General features: G+C 36.8%; 1 long non-coding RNA gene across 1 annotated transcript; it reads left to right on the top strand.

Annotated features, from left to right (window-relative positions):
- The first annotated feature begins 2813 nt into the window (after window positions 1-2813).
- Window positions 2814-17701, top strand: LOC121427789. Its single transcript, XR_005971714.1, has 2 exons — window positions 2814-3400; window positions 17621-17701. It is a non-coding gene; the product is annotated as an uncharacterized LOC121427789 (long non-coding RNA).
- The last annotated feature ends 3134 nt before the right edge of the window (window positions 17702-20835 follow it).

The raw sequence follows: 20835 nt of genomic DNA, 5'->3' as shown, positions 1-20835 counted from the left end.
AAGGCGCCATCCCCCCCACCTTATTCAATAAACGTGTACAAACATGACCAGTAAGTTGTGAATTCATATAGGTCCAGCCCCCCCCCCACAAAAAAAAAAAAAAACATTCAAAATCGCCCCGCGGCCCCTGGTATTAAACAAGAAATCAAACGACGATATCATGGTTCTCGGTAAAAAAAAGAAACTCCAAATTAAAATTACCAAGACCTTAAGGTGTTTTTTCTTTCTTTCTGAATTTAATGACAATAATGAATGAAATGTGTAAAAATCAATTTAATGAGGCACAATGATATTTCATCGGGAAGGGGGGGGGGGTTGGGGTTGCAACCAAAAGATGACGATTTTTTATGTATTTAAAGATACACGTATTTTTTTTCTCTACACTTCGTTAACCTTTCTTCCCCCTTTTCTTTCTCTATCCCCTCTTTTACTCCTTTTACACTTCCTGAAAATATAAGGGGGTAGTCGCCCACTGCCCCCCCCCCCCGTGTTGCCACCCCATTGACATACTTGATTCAAAGCCCCATGAGATAATAACACTTGACATGTTTGATAATAATCAAATACTGTAAAAATGCAGACAGACATAATAATATGGGTATGAATTATCAAAGTTTTTAATATACGGATATCAAGGTGACGTTCCGACATTTCAATCCATCCCTACTCAAGCTTTTGAAATTTTGAATGACAGTAATGAAGTATTATAGATAAACATTGTTATATTTTAAGAACGCAGATAGTAAAGCCTCCCCAACCTTTTTTGAAAAATGAAAACGCCCTCATCGTCAACACCTTTACCGTCAAGTGAAGGAAATGAGCTGTTCGTTCAGGGATGTGCTCTATTTTTCGACGAGAAAGGGGGAGAGTGGCAGGGGCGTCGATCCATTTTTCAGATGGGGGGGGGGGCAAAATCATTAACGTTCCAAAGGCGCTGGATCGTACAAGACACCCACACATACACACGAACACACATATATGTATATATATGCACACACACACACACACATATATATATATGTATATGACATATGAGACACAGTCACGTATCTCACCAACAAATTAATGCGAGCGCGAAGCGCGAGCTGATTTTTTTTAGTATACTGGCAGGAAAAGGGTGCCTGTTTAGAACTGTTTGTAGTAACTCATGAGGAGGATACATCACTACACAGATAGTACGAGTGCCGAGAGTGAGCTAAAAAAATTATATTCTGACCTGAAAGCTTGATATTCTAAGCATTTTTGGTACCAATGATTAAAATTGGCATCTAAAAGAAGAATAGATGCGAGCGCGAAGCGCGAGCTGAAAATTTTGATTTTTCGATCTGAAAAAAAATGACAGTTTACTGGACGTTTTTGATAAAGAACAAGATATATATCCAAGAAAAGATGATTGCAAATCGAAGCAGGAGTTCTTTTGAAGCTTTAAAGTGAAAACGGGACATTTGCATTCACCTATTTAATCATAAAAAAGGTATGGGTTTTTGCTACATAAATGATGCGAGCGCGAAGCGCGAGCTGAAAATTTTTATATTCCAATCAGAAAAGCGGGCATTTTGAGCACGATTTTAAATAAAGAACGAGTTGTGTATCTCATTCTCGCTTGCTGAACATTACAATCTTGTTTTTTGCCATATCCTGAATTATTGGGGGGGGGGGCAAAATGATATGTTTGCACCCCAATATTTTCATTTGTGGGGCGATCGCCCCCCTGCCCCCCAGGATCGACGCCTCTGGAGAGTGGTATAGGAGAAGAAGAAAGAAAAGGAAAACAATAACTTCAATAAAACACCGTCCCCCTTCCCCCTACTTTTAATCTTAATAAGTTTTCAAATATCAGAGGTGACGAGTTATGTCACTTTCATTTCGAAGTAATTATTTCTATGATAGGCCGACATTTTTTTGTTTTAATTTTCAAATATTTTTATTTCTGTACTTCTGTACGGTCAAAGTCGTGTGATACAATAGCTCCGACTGGGGGACATCAATAAAAGAGCATTTTAGAAACGAAAAAATACCATATACTCATCCATTTAATAAGATCATTTCATGCGGCATATCGACACGAGATCTCTCGCGTCTGAACGAAGGGGTCAGAGTGGCGAATTTATCATAATTGTAATACCGCCACCTTCGCAGTTCCGAACGTTTATATTTTCATTCTGTTGGGGGTGCGCAAGAAAAGGCCTGCAATCAATACTCATTAGCATAATAATGGAGTCATGCCACACGCCCTGTAACGTGGGAGACAAACTATTTGAATGGGCTTTAGTGTTCTGCCATTCAACGAACTATGCATCGATTTTTCTTTTGTTTCTCTTTCCAGCTGTTTCCCCTCCCCCGAGTTATTTTCTCCCATACAACCCCCCCCCCCATCAACTCCATTTCTTAAATATTTCAATGTACTTTTGCTTTAAATATTTCATTTATTAATCGGCAGACGTTTGGCTCATGGTCATACAAAAGTAAAATATGACAGAAAGTAAATTTGATGCACATTGCAGGATTATGATGTCCGTTACGCCCCAATAGGCCTACTTCAACAAACAAAATAAATCATTTCACTTAAACGAAGTGTCGCACAGTTGCCAACGCAGATCATTCTGGGGCTTTTTTAAACCATGTTTAAATTGATAACGTCGGCCATAGATTTATATCTTTGTTTCATACATAGGGGCGGTTTTTTTAAACCAATTAAGAGGACAATTGTGGATAACATAAATGCGTGTTGATCCAAGATACATTTGTATGGTTTGCCCAAAGAATTTGACGTGCGACGGTATTTTGAAAACAGGGCCCCTCGAGCTCGAGCTTTTCGCGATTGTCCCGATCGATTTGCATCAAATAACATAAAGGGCATGATGGTTAAAGGCATGCATGTACTCGCTGCACGAGTACATTATACCGGCCGGTACATTCATCAATGTGCTTTTGTAAATGACAATGGGTGTTGATCAAATATAATCAGAGAGCACTTTGACGTGCCATTATCTAAGACGGGAATTAACAGGCCTGGATCACTTAGAAGAAGCAAAATAAAGATAAATTGACACATCTTCAACACTCTGGATCTTACACCCATCAGGATGCAATAACGGTACGCGCATAGCGCTATCAACGTGCGGGAGAAATTCGAAACTGAAGCAGACTACATTGCCATTATACAGGCGCTGCATCATTGAAAATAGTGATTAGAATGTTCTCAGGATAAAAAGTTTTTAGCCTATATGACACGGGGATATATTCATGAAATCGTTTACCGGTTCATCGAGATAAATTGAGAATTGTATACCAGTGAACATAAGCTCAGGACTTCTTGGACTGTAGGCCTCCTCATCACACTCACATAGAAAGAGAGTGGAATCATTGACGAAAGATGAATTTCTGATCGGAACTGCAGGTGAGTAAATGATTCTATACTAGTTAGATCTAGGTGTCTTTATAGATTTACTAATAAAGTAACAGGGTCTGGTATAGGGCCTATGTATTCTATAGACCAATTTGGTTTGGGGTCTGGATGTATGTTGATTTCTAACTGGGCACATGTATGTGTGTGGGGGGGGGGGTGTCATGGTATGTTTGACAAAATATCATTTATGCACTGGCCTTGCAACCTACATGATCATTCAGCCCATTGCATAACCACCAAAAGCGAAAAACATTTCTAAATAATTAGTTAAGCTTTGAAAGTTGGGGATGCATGTCTCTACACTGTTATTTGACGCTTGAAGCTATGTCGGGCATTCCTTCATCAGGCACTTATCCAAGCATATCGGAATGTGTCTATACTTAAGAACTTACTTAAAGTTATTGAAATATTTGCTTCTTTTACTTCATTATGTGGTTCTTGTGCCACATGTATTGTATAATCAACCTGTTCGTAGCAATGAGCCATGCTTAAAAGCCAGTCATACCTCTGTCAAACTTAAAGGACAAGTCCGCCCCAACAGAAAGTTGATTTGAATAAAAATAGAAAAATCCAACGAGCATGTATAGCACTGAAAATTTCATCAAAATACCTTGTCGGTATGCAAATGAGGAGACTGATGACATTATCCACTCACCATTTCTTTTGTACATGTATTTTATTGTATGAAATACTGAATATTCTAATTTTCACCTCATTGTCAAGTGAAACAAAAATTAATTCCTCCCTGAACATGTGGAATTAACATTATTTTAATAATATGCATCAGTCATGTTGGCCCTTGTTGTCATATCTGTAAAAATGAAAAATTGTATAATTCAATAGTGAGTGACAGCATCGACTTTCTCATTTTCATGTCAGTAAGTTGTGCATATAACTATTTTGTGAAAATAAGCGAAATTTTAAAATGCCATAACTTTCTTATTTTACATCCAATTTTGATCAAATTTTCAGAATTATGCTAGTTTGGTTTTTCTCTATTTATTCAAATCAACAATTTCTGGGATGGACGTGACCTTTAAGAATAAACATGCATCTTTATATTTCACTTTTCTCTCATGCCATTCCATTTCGCCAGCTTAATTGATAAACATCAGTTTTGCGATCATCATCGCTTCTTTGCATAGGATATTGTTTGGTGCTATACCAGTCATTCCTGTGAAAGGGCATAGTGAGTTATCAATGCTAGTAAAATAGTCCGAAGTAAAGTGTAGTTTTATTTATGTAACTATTCGAAATTATATTGCATACTTTGATATGGACATAGGTCTACATGATCATTGATTCTACGTAATAGATTCAATGAACGCCCATAACATGAAGGAAAAGTGAAAATCGGGTCTAAAAGTGGCCAACAGTCATGGACGAGTAAAAACTTATGAAATACAAAAACATGCTTCTTCGTGTGAACATTTGCATTCAGTGAAAGAAACTCTGTTGAAAAATCAAGTACATGTAATTAAAAGATATCATGTTTTTGCCATCATATAAACATGTTAAAAATAGTGATCATCAGATTACTTCTAATAAGCAATGATCATCTTATGATGAAGGGTAAAAATGTAACCTTGCGGCACATCCATTATCAATCGGAAATTGCTGCTCTCTCTCCCCCCGAAAGGTGCAAAATGCAAAGAGAGAAAGAAAATGTCCTTATTTGCTTTCAAAATCGATAATTTCTTTCCCGTTGTGTTGTGTTTACATGACTCTGCCTGAGGATTCGATTTCCGGTCTTTGTGTGTACCGAATATCTGCAATCGGGATCGAAATTGGATTATGGTTATTAACCCACAACGCGGAATTATGCTGTAAAAATATGAACTTAATAAAACGTTAGGGACAAGTCCACCCCCCCCCAAATAAGTCGGTTTGAATATAAAGAGAAAATCCAACAAGCATACCACTGAAAATTTAATCGAAATAGGATGTGAAATAGAGTTATGACATTTTTAAGTTTCGCCTATATCCATAAAAAAGTTTATATGCAACAACCTGGATGGTTTACAGAAAAGGGAACTGGTGTCGTCACTCACTATATCGTTTGTATTTTGTTATCTGAAATATGAAATTTTAATAATTTTCTCGTCATTGTCCTGCGAAGCAAACTTTTATTCCTCCCTGTGGAATTGCCATTACTTTAACACTTAATGGTTCAATCAAGTTGATCCTTATTGTAAAAACTGTAGGCATTTAAAGGTTGGATTATTCACACAATAAAAAAAACACAAAAGAAATAGTGAGTGAGGGACATCATCTACATTTGTACCCTCTCATTTGCATGTCACTGAGTTGCGGATAACTGTTTTTGTGTGAAATAAGCGAAACTTTAAAATGTCATAACTTTCTAGCTTTACGTCCGATTTTGTGTATTTTCCTTCAACATAACTTTGCGTTCAATCACCGTTAAGTTTTAAGTTGTAGTACACTACACTATACTATTCGGTGTTGAACTAAATGACGTCGCCCTCTAAAGACAGGGTCGGTGTAGTTTAACACCAGTCCATGGTTCTACATTACCACCAATTGGTGTTATGAACACCCTGGTTTCCATTGTACAGGATGTAAAAGGGTAAATTGGCATGCATTGACCTGGGTTATGGAAACAGTATAGCTTTTGAATTCCTTGGGGGTATAGGAGAATGGTATAAGGTATCATCCAAAATAAAGAATTGACCTTTAAAAACGGGAAATAAAACCCCTTAAACCGGTCATGCCCTCACACTGCGTACGATAACTGAAGTGAGACGGGTGCATTTTATTTCATTCCCCTCCGTGCACTCCTTTGTAGCTGAAATAATCAGTTACTTCAGATAAGGTAGGGAAATTCGAGAAAACAATGTCCGTATAATCACACTCAAGCAAGTTTTGAAGATACTGAATAAAAACATTCATATTTAATCGTCAGACGATTGAAAATTTAGGTAAAGAATATCCTATTTTGCATTTGAAATTCACCCGACATGCCTTAGATGGATGAAAATTCTTTCAAACGAATCCCCAAATTTTGGTATATTGTACTCATTTTTTTGTGTTCAGATTGCATATTACAACTTCGAGAGTGGCTCGCCAGAACTGTCTTAATGATTAGGAAAATTGTGCAATTATAAATTCCTCGAGATAAAAACTCACGATACAATTAGATGTTTTTTATTTTGCATCTCCTTCAAACGTATCAAAAGTGAAAAAAAGCTGTACCCGTAAGCAAGTGTTACAATTAAGCCAACCTTTCCCTCGTTATTTTCATGATTAGACATGCATGATTTTACAAATATTTCTTCTTTCTCCTAAATAGGAATGCGCTCTTAAAGCCTGTGTATAGCTTTGGTAAAGGGTAAATAATGTGATTGATAATCGAATATCATCTAATATGACAGTCTTACTGAAGCGTAGAGACCGTTAAGATATTTTTCCAACTGCACCTCTCTGAGAAAATTTCAAATATTCAAATCTTGGATATAAAGCGCCCTCTCTCGGCGATGCTTGTTTTAAATTAACAAAATGGGCATTCAAGCACTTATCTTATAAATTTAGTGATTAGATATCCAAAAGTTACTGAGAAAGAACATTATCTTTAAAGTTTCAGCCCATTCCATGATTTGGAATAGGATTTAATTGAAAGACAAAAACACACAGATATTTTAATTTGATCGGGTGACCCGATCAAGTTAAATTTCCATGTAAAATCGCAAAATTTATCCTGTAAAACACATTTTCATTTCATATCCTCCACATCATAACTGTTATAGGGCATATCCATTCATATTAGCTAGCAATGAATTGGAATAGTGATAGGTGCATTTTGGTGGATTTACCAAAACTATACACAAGCTTTAAAGAAAGGTTTGAAATCGCCCTTTATCGGATATTATTTGTATACAAGGGAATGTTTCTAATGCGCATTTTTTACGAAGTGAAATGATACAAAAAGTGATTTTTATTTCCACATGACCAAAACATTAGATGATGACTATCTCTTGCCATGCTCCGTTATGAATGTGATGGAGATTTAGTGGAAATCTATTAAATCCAGCATTAAGCAAGGAGGAAATTGTGGATATTTTTGGAAATCGGAAGATTGAAAACAATTCATTGTAAAAATCACGACAATTGGAAAAAGTGAATGTCGTAAATTAAAATATTAATCACGATGCTTTCTATGTAAGCAAAGCATGCAGATGATGATTAGTAATACATTTATGTTATAAACTTAAAAAATATCCATCACACATGATTGAGTAAAGTGGATAATTCTTTATTAAAGACCCTTTTGTTTTATGTTTTTGTTTTGTTTTTAACGTCCTATATAGACCCTTTCGTCGTATCATTCTTGTTTTGTTTATGAGTGTTCCGAATTTGAATAAGAAAGATTTCTTTTCAATTTCTTTCTTCGATTTTTTTTTAACTTTTAGTTTTTCAGGCTTTAGTATTTTTCGTTCTCATAACTTTTACTTTTTATCCTCCCTCTTTACATCATCATCATCATCAACAACATCAACAACATCATCATCATCAACAACATCATCAACACCGAATCTACATCATCATCGCCATCATCATCAACAAAACAACAACAATAATAACAAATCAACGTCATCACCAACAACAAATCAACTTCAACATTAGCATCATCATCGTCGTCATCATCACACTGTAAAAATTGTGGTGTTAAAACTGACACCAATTGGTGTAAATAGAGGACCACACCCTGAGGTGTTAAAATTACACCCTAGAGATTGAACATAACACTAAAGAGTGTAAATGTAGCAACCAAATGTGTTGTAATAACACCTATAGGTGTAAAAAACTAACACCACCAATTTAACACCGGTGTAAAGAACTGGTGTGGTCCTCTATGTACACCGGTTAACACCACAGTTTTTGCTGTGCATCATCATCACCAACTTCAACAACATCATCATCACCGTCGTCCTCATTACCGATGACAGTAAATATCAAACATCAAGATCATTGGTTTCCAGTGCAATGAGGCAATAGTTTTGAGGAAGATTTTCGATACGGCGCACAGCTATTGAGCGTGCAAAGCGTATTTTTTCTTTATCTCGTGCTTGTATTGAAGAAATCTTTCAGTGCCATTTTTATCGTCATCGAAATTCTATTGAAAAATTCTTGTGGCCTAATTAATGCAAAAAACATATCTTTGAAAGGTTTATGTGCTCTTGCTGTTCGTTTTTTAGTTAGCCATTCCATAATGCGCATAATTTTTGTCATATATCATTGACCTTTCTGGTTAAAAATAATCTGAATTAATCTCCATCATTTCTGCTTTAATGGTTCGATGTATGAATTTTCGTATAATGACATAATTATGCCACGCGATTATTGCACTTTTGTAGCTTCACAAGCTTCTATTCACAATACGACCTTTGCATTTTTTATGGGACCATAAACCATAGCTCTGACATTAATGTAAGTCCCTAGCTATTATCCACCCTCATCATGATCCGATTGGCATGATGGATCGCAGAGAGTAAAGGGAGAGGATGGGTAGAAATACAGATGGGGTGGGGATGGAGGAGGGGGAGTTGGGGCGGAATGGAGTTGGTGAGTGTCGTGGCTGATCTTGAGGAAAACCTCTATTATACGACTTTTGGAGAAAAGATCACTGGTCAGAAGCTACCATGATTTTTTTTTCAGATTGTTTGAGTTTGCAATAAAATATATTCGATATTACCGTAAGGCATAGGCGGCGGAAGCGGGGGGGGGGGGGGACGTGTCCCCCCTAAATTTTTTGTTGATGCCTTTTTTGGGGGAGCTTGTCAAAAAATGTTGGTAGTCCCGCCCTGAAATTTTGGGTTGATAACCTTTTTTTTAATATGTTTTTTCTACTTGTCAATTTTGTTTCCTGGCGTCCCCTCAAAAATGTTTGGCTTCCGCCGCCAATGCCGTAAGGTACATACAAAATGATATTGCGTATGAAGTGAACATTATAGGCTGAAAAATTATAATCGCTCAAGGCTTTGGCAAAATGACTCACACTCATCTGACCTTGAGAAAAAAATAGAATAAAACGCCCTTCGCCGTCCTTTATTTCTTTCACATCATGTGTGCCGAATACCGAGACAGGTTTTTAATAAAAGTTGTATTCGTGAGAGTACATAATCGAGTCAAGAAGTAATGACTGATGAAATCTGTGATGATGATGATGATGATGTAACGCGACCACGTGTTAGAGTTGACGGAGCTGTGTCTATCGCCAGCATATTTCCAGTACATTACCCCGAGAGAGAATAAGAAAGGGAGAGAAGACAGAGGAGAGATGGAGGGGGGGGGGTGATCATGTCATATTCGTCAGTTCTGTGTACGCCGATATCAATTTGACAACTACAGAGGCGCCATTTCATCGCTATATAAACGTGTGAAGACGTTATACTCAGTTGAACTGAAATGCATGGCACGTTTACATTCGGGAATGACATTTTGGCATCGCTCATTTTTGTTGTTGATATTGCGATCCTTTTCATTATATACTGCCAGGTACACTGTCATGACTGTGCAGAGCATTGTTTGAGTTTTCGATGTAGTCATGTTTTCCCGATTAGCACCGTTTTGCGAGTTGAAAGCGATCTTGGTGGTCATAGTGATGGTTACAGATTTCAGAAAGCTAGAAGAGGGATGGAATAGGTGCAGATTGCAGGAGGGGTAGCAGGGGAGTACAAATTGCCAAAAAGGGTGTGTTTGTTCTGTGGGTGCCTTGTGTTTGTGCGTGTGTGTGGATGTGTGTGAAAGAGAGAGAGAGAGAGGGAGAGGGACCTAAACAGGGATATTTAGAGAGAAAAGAAATTGAATGACAGTCGATAATATCCAAGTCCTTTGGAAGCGCATAGATACATTATTCATAATTATGATATGCGCAATACAAGAACTGTGTATTATTATTATTAGTCAATGAGGCAGAGGGAGGGGGGAGGGGGGGGGGGAGGCAGACGGACAAATAAATACAAAATGCATGTGGATATAGACAGATACACTGCTGAATGATGTGCACTCATCAAATTATTACGCCAAATATTAGACCTATAGCCTGAAATGATCGGATGGTATAGTACATGTATGTCGTATACATTCCTTATGCCTACTAACTGAAGCGATATGGTCCCATATTGAATATTGATGTAATAACAGCGTTCATCTGTTATTTTCCGTTTGATAATATGTGTGGATATGTGAGAAATCGAAAAGCTTTCTAATGCATTATAGACCAGATGACGTAATAGCTGGCATCGAGTGTGCATTCGACATACCATTAACTGTCTTCATGAGATGTGCGCTCAGTGCGTAAAATGACGTCACATGCATTCACCATGTTCACATTGACTGTCCAGTGTTGCTGCAGTTTGATGTAGATCGCAATGTAGACAAATGATATGAGGATAGTGGTAATGGTGGTGGTGGTGGTGATTAGGATGTTGATGGTTATGATGATGATGATGGTGGTGATGACGATGATGATGGTGATAATGATGAGGAGGAGGTGGAGGAGGAGGATGATGATGGTGATGATGGTGATGATGATGATGATGATGATGATGAGGATGATGATGATGATGATGATGATAATGATGATGACGATGATGATGATAGCGATAATGATGATGATAGTGAGGATGATGAGGATGATGATAATGATGATTACGACGATGATGATGATAGCGATAATGATGATGATAGTGAAGATGATGATGATGATGATGACGACGATGATGATGATAGTGGACAGAGGAATTTAACGAGCCATGACCAGATGCATGGTAGCAACTCATCCTAGTTTTCTTAATGAACGGTGAAGACTCCCCACCACTCTGTCATCTAAGGCATTCGCCTTCTGAACCCAAAGTCACTGCTCTATATGCACAGGGATACGAGGGCAGGTATTTTGCCACTGAATTCGTTATTCAGTCCGACCTAGGTCGCGCAGTGGCTTATTTTCATGTGTGTTTTTTAGAACATCGCATCTAGTAAATTACCGAATTCAAAGGAAAGTACAGGTGCTTGGATAGGTATATTGATACTTAGATATAAATAACAGGTTAAGATGGAGATAGATAGATAGATATACAGACAGACAGCCAGAAAGACAGACAGGCATACAAATATGTAGATAGATAGATAGATAGATAGACAGACAGACACAAGATAGAGGAGAGAGAGAGAGGCGGAAAGAGCATGGATAGATGGATATATCGGAACGAGAGAGAAAGAGAGAGAGAGAGAGACAGTGGGGGGTATAAAATGTCTCTCTGCAAAAAAAGGAAAGCGGGAACCCCCCCCCCGTTCCTCACGATGCATTTACTCGTCCTACGTCATCGCTTACAATCGATGATTGCCGAACCGTACCGTGTACTAGAAAGAAAATGAGAAAAAAATCTCTCTATTTGCACTGAGCTCTCATGTCTTGGGAAACCTCGATTTAACCTCAAAGTCGCTTTGGGATCTCGAGTTGCTCTGTACGATCGTGACGATCCGTAAGAAATATCAACTCGACTGATGTCATTTTCTATCTTGGTTTAGGTGATGTCAGCTTTTCTTTGAGAGATTGAATCTTGACAAAATTAGGATGGCATCTGACATGTCTGAAGAAAGAATTGCCGTGTGGTGTGATGTTGTGATGTAAAACACAAAAAACATAAACTCAACTCTTCCATGTCCTCCCCAACCCTCTCGCTCAACCAAAATAGTGTACTTTTTTACGAAAATTGCTTTGAGGTAAAGGACTTCTAAGGAGTATTCCTTCTATCATATGAAAATAACCCTGAGAATGAGCAATCATCATGCTCGAGTGAGTAATTAGTAAACTTTTTTTTGAAGCAATCAGAATTTTCTGGGTCATATACATTTGCAATTTCTACCGTGATGTTAAAAAGGCTTACTCAACCACAGCACGACGACATCCTCTTATTTCAAAACATTGTCAAAGATACATCTTGGTAAAATGGGAGGGCCATGTTATTTATTGGAAACGTTTCCTCACATATCTCTGGGTGAATAACATTCACCTATACCGAAGACCAGTCTACATTCATTTGATTTAATATGTCAATTGCTGGGCAAGCAATGTTTGTGACCGTTGGTGTATTAATAAATTGAATTATTCCTCGGGATTAAATCGAATCCCATCTAATCAAAACCCATAAGAGAGCCAGGGGGAGGTTATGGGTAATTATTGCAGTTGCAAAAGGACGCTGATTTATTTGATTCTGAAATGTTAGTTGCCCTTGTGGTACTGAAGTGGTAATAACTGTTTTAGTTTCATATTTGGAAGGGGTTGGTTGTGTCTACATCGCTAATTTCAGCTTACCCCTGAGAAAAAATAGCGCGAAGACCATTGAAAGACCAAGACTGACTGTTGGCAACGTCTTTATGCAGTACGAGATCAGTGAAATTTGCTTTCTCAGAGGTATGACTCCAAAAAGCCACTGAAAGATAAAACAAAACAGAAAAATCAAGCAATATCCACTAGTTAGGACCATAAAGACAGTTGCAAAATTAATGACAGAACACTAAGACTGAAGGACTACTTTCAGAAACTTTGAGAAAAAAAATCAAGAACTGGGTAATTTCTATAATCCCATTTCATGTTCATTGGTCTTTCTGTTGCCATTTTGCGACTTTGGATTCTGAAACTGATTGATCTGAGGGGCTATAGCCTGTCTGTGATTGATTAATTAATTATTGACATAGGCTTAGTGCCCTTGTCAAGTTTGACCAGTTTATTTTGGAACCCATAGTTTATGAAAGAATGCCCGATACTGCTTTAAGAATTCTAAATGAACGAGATGAATGCATCATTGATGTATTTAAAGCATCTTTAATAAATCAATAAAAAAGGCAAGGATGAGTGAATTTATTTGAAATTTATACAATGAAGAAAGCTAATACACTTTGAGGATAATCATGATACCTTAATATTTATGTTTACATGGAATAGTAATCTATATGACAGTATATTTTAATTACTATTACGATGATTGTAATAATGGCAGAAGAAGCTCGCGTTATGTCGCGATTTTCGGTTCCTTTGCCTGAACTTTTTTTCTAACATTGAGGCATTTATAGAAAATGACTCATTGCATTACATAGACCTTATCGTGTTCAAGTCAGTGTTTATTATTTTCGCCATTGTGGAATTAAATCGATATCTCGAAATAAAAAGAAATACTACCTCAAATAAAACCCAGGGGCTGAAATATCACCTTGCCCTGGACATCGCATCATGCACTATTTTTAGAGTATGACTTCATACCACCATTGGCTATACACGTTGCAAAGTGATGACCTTTCTACCGAAGACGAGAGTGGATTCGCAGCAAAGGCTTCTCTTTTATTGCGCATGTCAACTTTATATCTAGCGCAAATACTGAAAGTACACGAAAGTTTGAAACATTTTAAAGCAATTCCAGATAACTTTAGCACTAAGCTAACTATACAAACAAAATGAGGAAGGGGATTCAATGAAGGATTGAAAGAAAGAGGAAATTAGAAAAATAAGGGAATGGGAGCATGTTATTCAGAGGGAAGGTAAAGAATAAATAGAATACCGGTATATGCATGGAGAAGAACAAGATGAACAAACGATGAAGAAGAAGAAATCGAAAGAGGGTATTAGGAGAAAAGGAAGAAAGAAATGAAAGAGGGACGGGGAATATTTCATCATCGATGTGGTTATTAATCGCTCCCATTATTAAACATCAGAACACTATAAGGACTTTCTGGATACCCAAAATAATTATTTTTAAAATATCTGATTAAGTTAGATAGGCTTGAGAACGTTTCAATTACATGTTGGGTCGTGTGTTTCACCTTTTGTACTTCGATATGAACCAACTCTCCATTAATTCACTTTGAGTTCATTAAACTGTGTACGAGATAATAAATCTGATTAAAATTTTCAACTGTCACATTCGAGGACCCCAAACTCTCGTAACCAATCTTTCTTACTGATATTGTTGCCAGTGGGAGTTTGAGCAGACAATAAAAACTATCTCGATGAGAATATTGCATTTTATTTTTGTCTAGTCCACTCTCTATCCTTTTCCCTCAGGTCTCTTTCGTTATTGTATTGCATAGATTGTTATCATGGGCAAATAGGATGAAAATAAAGTTACGTTCTCTCTAAAGTGAGAAAGATATTTTAAAGAAATTGAAAATCAGAAGTAAGAATAGGGTAGTATATGATCCGTCTTAGTCAGTCAGTGCATGGTATAGTTAGTCAATATTTTTGTTCTGTTCAGAAAATAAAGTTGCGAATTAGTGAACATTATTGCCTTGATTTAAAAGAAATTAAAAAAAATATTGATGCTTTTCCCTTTTTTCCTTGACCCTGGATTTCTTTCGGTCCCCAGTGCCCCCAAGAGCCCCATAGCTTGTCTTTTTTAAAGAAAACAACGACTGATATGCTCACTGGTCTCCGTTATTTCAACAAAAAACATCATTAAAATAATCTTTGAAGAAAGTTGGAGGTGCTGCGGGAAATGTCATTAGGGATGCCCCATTAGAAATCCAGGGGGAGGGGGGCTAGACCCCCCCCCCAAAAAAAAAAAATAAAATAAAAAAAATAAGTCCATTTACAAATCATCTGAAAGGGGCATAACAATAAAAATGGACCAAGGGAAATTAAAAAAAAAACTTTTCTCAAAGAAGAAATAGGCCTAAATGCTTAATCGGGTTGTGATGGCAAGTTCAAACGCTTCTCAGCATTATATTCTATTGAGTTTTCTGACAATTAAACTGAAGGATATGTAATCCTTTACTCTCTTTAATGACCTATTCCTAATTGTTTTTTCTTCATTATAAGATATAAAAAATATTATGTATGGTACAAAAAATGTTTATCTACTTTTTTGTTCTTCTTCTTCCACTCTTCCTCTTCTTGCCTTCTTCTTTTTCTTCTTCTTTATTCATTGCCTTTCATCACACTATTGTCTCCCTTTACACATTGTTTATGTATGTGATGTATATGTTTCAATCGAATTCAATATCTGCCCAAGACCTAAAACGAAGTTATGGTAGACTAAAACGGTAGGAATAGAAGAATAGATGTAAGTGGTAGTATTGTCATGATTGTGTTAATGTCAATACCATTCGGCCATGATTCGAAATATGAACAATGGCGATATGCATCTCGTTTTCTATTCATAAAGTGGAGACAGAAGTCTAGTCACAACAAACAATTGGTTTATATTTTTTCTATAATGTTCTGTCTGTTCTGAAAGTATATCCACACCAAGCAGTGTTTGTGAATGATGTGACCAATTATCAACAAGTCATATAATAGGTAATTTCAAGGTCGAGATTAATGTTTCAATTGACTTTTGGAACACTTGAAAAACATTGGTGTATGATTAGAAAAAAGTTGTCAATGTGACGCATTTCATAAGAATTTTTTACATAACCATAATTTGAGAAATAGTAAAATATGGATAAAGTAGATGGATGATAGTAATATGATTTGAACTCAACTAAGAGAAAAATAAGGAAAAAAAATCGGCTTGAAACGTTTACTTCTAATCTATTGATCTATTTGGATATGAAAAACGTAATATTACCACGTGAAATGATTAATTATATTACAACTGTTAATGATTTTAAGTTGTTTAACGATAGTGTGAGAGGTAAGACAGACCACAGGTGGTGCTACTAATGAAGGGTTTCCAGTCTGTCAAAAGGAAGTATACCTAGCGGGAACCTTACCTCTGACTCACCCACCACAATGCAATGAATGGCTGCCGACTGGGGTGAGGGGTAGGGGAGGGGGGTGACCCCAGGGGGAGGTGGGGGAGGGGGAAAGATAGTGGAGAGAGAGAAGTATTTTTATGAGAGGGGAGGGTGATGGGAAGGGAGGGGAGTGAAAAAGGAGGGGAGGAGGATAACGACAGATAAAGAGGGATAGTGAGAGAAAGAGAGAGTGAGCGTGTGTGTGCGTGTGTGTGTGTGTGAGAGAGACCTTCACACATTATGACAAAGGGGTGGGTGCAAAAACAAACAGACAGTGAGAGGGGGAGACACAAACCGAGACAGAGTCAGACATGTACTGAGGTGTGAGAGTACCTGTTTTTATATAATCTTCAAATTTCCTACATTTTAACTCAGTGTTTTGAAACATTAAGGCTTGCTTAAACATCATCAGACACATCAACAAGTACCGGATGCAGCATACTGGGTTCCAAGTCTTCTATCATACAGAAGAAGCCGCTTCTCAATCGTCACCATGGAAACAGACAGCTGATTGGCACTGTATCCCCAAAATTTCATAATAGTTAATATACAAAATAATATTCATATATAAACAAGTAAGCATGGACAAGATAATGATGGGGGGAGAAAAATTGAGACCTGGAAAAATAGAAAGACACAAGGAAAGTGTTTGCAAGAAGTTCGAGGGTGGGGTAAAACGTGGGATGACGTCACTCTCTCTCCTCTGCAAAAACGGAAACCATCAGAACTAAAATGCGTTTGCGCGCGCTCTCGACGACCCCCGAATCATAATAAATCACGATTCAGGCAATCCTCATTCAGTTTGCCGGTCTTTGGCTCAAATAGCTCCCGCACAATATTCTCCCCCATATTGACAATGTAGGAGGGAATTCCCTGTTGTGACACGTGTAAGTTGTATTCGATTTTCTCTCGGTCAGCACGATATTCGGAAGTGAAAGTGTACATTGGTTATTTACTTTTACGTTATTTTAATTTTAGCAGATGATAATAATTGCTGCTGGCATCATTTGGCTGTTGCTGCTTCACATCATTACGCAGGTATAGGCCTATTATGATAACTGGAGAAAGGACGTCCCATCATTTTTTTTATCGTTGTCGTTTGTGTTCTTTTTTTATTTAGATACTCATCTTCATTTACCACAGTGGATTTAAATTTGTTGAATTTTACTTATTGGAAACGAAAATCATATTTGTTTCTCGATGGCATCATCTATCTAACGAACGGATATTCCCCAATCATCAGATCATGTTAATTATATTACTAGCGTATATTTAATATCGAATATAAACGGGTATATTAGTACAAACCTTCACCTGTTAACGCGTGCATATTATGTTTCTATGCCCGGTTACTAACACCTTGTGACATAATAGTAATATTGTGCTGCGTGTAATATAACATACTATGCCCTCATTCACTGACCATGCAGTGTACTATTTTCTGTTTTCTATTTTTGTCAGCTTTGCGGTAATGGAATAGCGGCTACAACATCAGGGGGTGTGTCGACCGATGCTATCTTGATCCAGGCAAGGTTATTACGATAAAAAATCAGGATAATATTAAAGAATTCTGTGCAGTATTTTCCATTTATACAGACGGTAAGTTTTTGTATTCACTTTCATATTAATGGATGTCTTGATGAAAACGTTAAAAAATTTATGCATAAAGCTATATTTGATTTTGATGATTTCATGTCTTCCAGTTGATGCCCGCAGTCATAGTGTTGATCATTATAATTATTGTTGTGTTAATAAATATCAACCGATTGATGTAAAAATAATCATACAACCGATTATTGGAAAAATAATAATAAAAGATGCAGGCACTAGAGCCCACTCGGTTTTGACAATCATTTGAATATACACGAGTGTAATGTAAATACTAAAATGAAGATATAGGCTTATATAGAATATATATTAGCATGCCTTCAACGATTTGTGCTAAACAACAGTAAAGACCAACAGCGTCATTACTGATAAAGAATGTATTATGTATTGATCAATACAGAGGGTCACGGATCACCCCCTCCGCCACATTGTAATATTCATCCGGCTTTCAAAATGATTGATTATGATTATGGGTTTCGATACTTTTGAACTTTGTTGGGGGTGTCTTTTTCAAAATCATTAAATGGTGAATAATTCTGATCTGTGTGACAATGCTTCATCTTTTTATTCTCAACAAAGAAAATCACTTTTATTATCACAACAGATATTGGAGGCACTATATGAGATTTTGAAATGCCTTAACCGTTTCGTTATAATTATATATATATATATATATATATATATATATATATATATATATATATATATATATATATATATATATATATATATATATATACATATATGTATGTATATATATATATATCTATATATAATATATACAGTGCGTCCCAGAAAAAACGAAACCGAGATTTAGCGATCATTTATCATAACTTAATCATAAATAAAATAGACAAATGACCTACCAAGTTAAAGCTTAGAATCTCCTCTTTCATCTGATATTACTTAGATTATTTTTCATTCACGCATGAGTGAGCAAATACAATTTGAAGAAAGGATATCAAAAACTCATTTGGCGGGGGGTATCTGGGTTTCAAAAAGAAAACCACATTCTTGAAAAGTTCAATATCTCCTCTTTAATTTGATACCTAAATTACAGAAAATGGTCAAGAAATAACAAAGTTCTGGTCATTTGAAATAAGGCTTGAATTTCAATAATTTTATAAAATGAAGAGGTTCTCCAGGCTGGCTTTCAAACTCACTCAATACTCCGTTTTGTTGACGATCAGCCATGCATTAAATCTTTTGTTCACCATGCGAAGGCTTCTGTGGGAAACCGGTGAAAACACGTTTATCTCATGAAATTATGGAAATACAAGCCTTATTTCAAATGACCAGAACTTTTTTATTTCTTGACCATTTTCTGTAATTGAGGTACCAAATTAAAGAGCAGATATTGAACTTTTCAGAAATGTGGTTTTTTTTTAAACCCAGATACCCCCGCCAAATGAGTTTTTGGTATCCTTTCTTCAAATTGTTTTTGCTCACTCATGCGTGAATAAGAAATAACCTAAGTAATATCAGATGAAAGAGGAGATTCTAAGCTTTAAATTGGTAGGTCATTTGTCTATTCTATTTATGATTAAGTTATGATCAATGATCGCTAAATCTCGGTTTCGTTTATTCTGGGACGCACTGTATATATATATATATATATATATATATATACCACATTGGATTATATGACATGCTATTGGAAAACACCACCCCTAAAAAGTTTATTAGCAAAGAATGTTAATTTTTCTTGACAGTTGCAGATCCAGGGGGAGGGGCATATCCGGCCCATGCCCCCCCCCCATTGAAATCCCGATTCTCCCCTAGTTCTTGATGTAAACAAAAAGTATTTCCTCTTGAATTGCTATTTTAGCCTGATGTATTCAGTGAATCAGAACTATCTTGAACGCCATACAGGAGAGTGATGATCATGGCGATTAGTGCCCACCAATCCTTGACAATCGTTGATATATCCATCACCATGACAACGGAGGTAAAATTCCCGAGCGAATAAACCTTCAGGTCGTGACGGAAAATGCATAAATTTGCACAAGGTTGGGTTGATGATAGGGACTTTCCTGAAGTTTCATGTTCGATAGTAGGTTCCCAAGAAATTTTCGGGTGGAGAACGGGGGGGGGGGAGGGGGCTTTTAAATATGCCGACCGTGTCAATAGAAATGCTTGTTCAGTTTATTGATGAAGAAGGAAACCACTTTTTATTTTGTTTGATCTCCATGCACGTTAGATAGAATGAAAATTCTCGAAACGGAAAGCTTAAGCAAATTTTTCGAATTAATACGACCAATTCCATAAAGATGTACTTGCTAAGGAAAAAAAATAGCAATTCCATAAAATGATCGATCATTTTGTACATGCAACCCCCATTGTATCAAAACTGCCCAATAATTCATGAAAGCATGAGAGCATTACACTTTCCCTTAATTCCTAGAAAGCAAAGAGAGAAACAATCAGTGGCGTATCTATAGGATAAACGGCGCCGGGGGCACGTGCCCCCCTGCCACTGGAAAGGACCCACATATTTGGTCAGACAAAAATTGCAAGGATGAAACCAACCCGATGCGATTTTGGCATATAATAATACTGGTGACAGAACAATCAATATGTAACATGATTACAACTCGGCTAATTCTTTCAGACACCGCGATATCTATCGATTTTGATTATTGTGATGGACTCGAGTGTGATGGTACTGACCTAAACCTGAACTTGCATGACTCATTATACCGAATTGATTAATTGAAATCATTCTTTTGTGATGTCCTCACCTATACCAGACTCCACCCCCTTTCCACAAAGCACTAACGTGGGCAATAAATGTTTGTCCAAAACCCCCCTCCCCCCAAAAAAAAAAATAGGAGATAATTTATTTTTTCTTATTTATATCAGGGCATGATAGTTGCTATGAAAAAAAATGACAAGGGGGGGGGGGGTTGATCCCGAAGCGGAAACATTCGATCGGGCACCTCCCATTATCATTATCACATATATTATATAGTGTACATTTTTATAATAAGGACGTGAGGCACATGTTGAAGTATGTATGTATGATATTTTGTGTCAATGTAGAATTCGGAGAATTACAGAAAGCTAGA

The sequence above is a fragment of the Lytechinus variegatus genome, chromosome 14 (genome assembly GCF_018143015.1).
Source record: "Lytechinus variegatus isolate NC3 chromosome 14, Lvar_3.0, whole genome shotgun sequence".
NCBI lineage: Eukaryota > Metazoa > Echinodermata > Echinoidea > Temnopleuroida > Toxopneustidae > Lytechinus > Lytechinus variegatus.
This window is presented reverse-complemented; position numbering and strand designations above follow the sequence as displayed.